We start from the raw sequence: 3,609 nt of genomic DNA on the forward strand, positions 1-3,609 counted from the left end.
TTTTTTTTGAGGCGGAGTCTGGCTCTGTCGCCCGGACTGGAGTGCAGTGGCCGGATCTCAGCTCACTGCAAGCTCTGCCTCCTGGGTTTACGCCATTCTGCTGCCTCAGCCTCCCTAGTAGCTGGGACTATAGGCGCCCGCCACCTCGCCCGGCTAGTTTTTGTATTTTTAGTAGAGACGGGGTTTCACCGTGTTAGCCAGGACGGTCTCGATCTCCTGACCTCGTGATCCGCCCGTCTCGGCCTCCCAAAGTGCTGGGATTACAGGCTTGAGCCACCGCGCCCGGCTCCTCTTGTCTTAAAATCCCACAGTACTGGGGTACATTTGTCACAACTAGGAAACCAACAGAGCATGTCACTGTCAGTGAAACTGCAAGCTGTATTTGTGTGTCACTAGTTTTCTCACTAATGTCCTCTTTCTGTTCCAGGGTCCCACATTACATCTAAGATAGGAGTGTGTTGTTGTTGGTGTTGTTTGTTTTAGAGGCAGGTTCTTGCTCTGTTGCCCAGACTGGAATGCAGAGGTGCTATCACGGCTCACTATAGCCCCAACCTTCTGGGCTCAAGTGATCCTCCCACCTCAGCCTTCAGAGTAGCTGGGGCTACAGGTGCACATCACCATGCCCGGCTAATTCTTTTTTTTTTTTTTTTTTTTTTTTTTTTTGTAGAGACAGGGCCTTGCTCTGTTGAACAGGCTGGTCTCAAACTGCTGGCCTCAAGCAATCCTCCCATCTTGGCCTCACAAAGTGTTGAGCTTATAGGCGTGAGCCACCACACCCGGCCAGAGATAATAATGTTTTATTTTGTTTATTTTATTTTGGTGGGTTTTTTTGTTTTTTTGTTTTGTTTTGTTTTTGAGACAGGATCTCTCTCTGTCATCCAGGCTGGAGTGCAGTGGCACAATCTTAGCTCACTGCAACCTCTGCCTCCCTGGTTCAAGCAATTATCCTGCCTCAGCCTTTTGAGTAGCTGGGACTACAGGCACCTGCTACCATACCCAGCTAATTTTTTTGTATTTTTAGTAGAGACAGTGTTTCACCATGTTGGCCAGGCTGGTCTTGAACTCCTGACTTCAAGTAACCCACCTGCCTCAGTCTCCCAAAGTGCTGAGATTTAGGTGTGAGCCACTGCGCCCAGCCTAATGTTTTTAAAATTGTTTTTACTGCAGCAACATGCAGATGATATAAAACTTATCATTAGTGACATCTAGTACATTTATGATGTTGTGTAACCATCATCATTATCCAGTTCCAGGACATTTTCATCACCCTAACACAGAACCCTATACCCGTTAACAGCCACTCCCCAATTCTTCCTCCACACAGCCCCTGGCCGCCAGCAATCTAAAATCTGGCTCTGCAGATTGGCCCCTCTGGCCTTTTCGTGTACATGGAACCCTATACTACGTGGCCTTTCGTGTCTGGCTTCTCTCATCATGCGTGCAAGGTCCAACCATGCTGTGGCATGAATCAGCACTTTATTCCTTTTTATGGCTGAATAATATCCTATTGCATGGCTAGGCCACATTTTGTTTATCCGTTCATCTGTTGGTAGATATCTGGGCTGTTTGCACCTTTGGGCTATTGTGAATAGTGCTGCTGGGAACATTCATGTTTTGTTGTTGTTGACGGAGTCTCACTCTGTCGCCCAGGCTGGAGTGCAGTGGTGCGATCTCAGCTCATTGCAAGCTCTGCCTCCCAGGTTCACGCTATTCTCCTGCCTCAGCCTCCCGAGTAGCTGGGGTTACAGGTGTGAGCCACTGCACCTGGCCCAACATTCATGTTTTTTTGTGGGTGTTTGCTTTTGCCTCTCTTGGGCAGATGCCTGGGAGTGGAATTGCTGGGTCCCATGAGAACTCTACGCTCAACGTTTTGAGGAACTGCCAGACTGTCTTCCACAGCAGCTGCACCATTTTGCATTCCCACCAACAATCCACAAGGGTTGCAATTTCCCCCACGTCCTCACCAACACTTGTTATTTTCTGGTTTTGATTTTGTTTTTAATTATCACCATCCAGGGCTGGGAATGGTGGCTCGCACTTTGGGAGGCTGAGGCAGGCAGATTGCTTGAGCCCAGGAGTTCAAGACCAGCCTGGGCAACGTGGTGAAGCCTCATCTCTACTAAAAAATTCAAAAACTAGCCGGGCATGGTGGCACACACCTGTGGTCTCAGCTGTTAATGAGGCTGAGTGGGAGGATTGCTGGAACCCGGGAGGTGGAGGTTGTGGTGAGCTGATATCATGCCACTGCACTGCAGCCTGGGTGACAGAGTGAGACCCTGTTTCAAAAACAAACAATATAAAATTGTCACCATCCTGGTGGGTGTGGAGAGTTATGACTTTTAAAACTGACTTTTTTCTGTTACAATTAATTTAGCAAATGTCACTGTCCTCCTTCTGTCCCACACAGTGTGCTAGGTAAAACAGGAGAAAGTCATTGCAGTCAAGGGCTTTGGGGACAGCACAGTTGGCCAGAGAGACAGATGAGGAAACAAGCAGGGATGAGAGAGAATAAAGAGGAGCACGGCGCTCCAGGACTGGCTTAGTCCTGGTGCCCGAACTTAGTTTACTCTGTCATTGTTTCTTTCCCACATTAGATTTTGTCATGGTCACTGCTGTATTCCCCAGTGCCTAGAACAGTGGCTGACACATAGTATGTACTCAGTAAACAGCCATTAAAGAAATGTTTGAGCTGGCCAGGCACGGTGGCTCAAGCCTGTAATCCCAGCACTTTGGGAGGCTGAGATGGGTGGATCAGGAGGTCAGGAGATCGAGACCATCCTGGCTAACCCAGTGAAACCCCGTCTCTACTAAAAAATACAAAACACTAGCCGGGCGAGGTGGCGGGCGCCTGTAGTCCCAGCTACTCGGGAGGCTGAGGCAGGAGAATGGCGTAAACCCGGGAGGCGGAGCTTGCAGTGAGCTGAGATCTGGCCACTGCACTCCAGCCTGGGCGACAGAGCGAGACTCCATCTCAAAAAAACAAAACAAAACAAAAAGAAATGTTTGAGCTGAGCCTAGAGGCCCATGCCTGTAATTCCAGCTACTCAGGAGGCTTAAGTGGGAGGATCGCTTGAGTCCACGAGTTTGAGGCTGCCGTGAGCTATGATTGTGCCACCGCACTCCAGCCTGGGCAACAGAGCATGACTCTGTCTCTACAAAACTTGAAAAAGAAAGAGATGACTGAACTCTTGGACACACCATAACATAGTGTGAAAACAATGAACACAGTCCAATCACCTCAGTTAACAGACAGGGAAACTGAGGCCCAGAGAAAAGAAATGACTGCGGGGTTATAAATATATTCAGCAGAATGGCTGAGGCTGGAACCCAGGTGCCCACACTCACTGCTGTTGCCTTTGTCTGGAGAGTGTATTTCAGTTTCCAACTTGCCAGGGCTAAAGACAACCCCGATCCCAGGAAGACAGCAGCCCAAGTCAATGGCGGAAGCAGCTGCTGAGCCATGAGAGGTCCCCGAGGTGCCTTGGGGTCTAGGAGCCCACAGGGACCCTGGTGATGACTTCAGGATGAAGATGTGCACGAAGAAGCTTGCGGGGCAGAGCCCCTTCCCCGTGCCCCCTGCTGTCTGCTGCGGCTCCCCTGTCGACTGGA

This window comes from Rhinopithecus bieti, unplaced genomic scaffold, assembly GCF_001698545.2.
Source record: "Rhinopithecus bieti isolate Rb0 unplaced genomic scaffold, ASM169854v2 scaffold_574, whole genome shotgun sequence".
NCBI classification, from domain to species: Eukaryota; Metazoa; Chordata; class Mammalia; order Primates; family Cercopithecidae; genus Rhinopithecus; species Rhinopithecus bieti.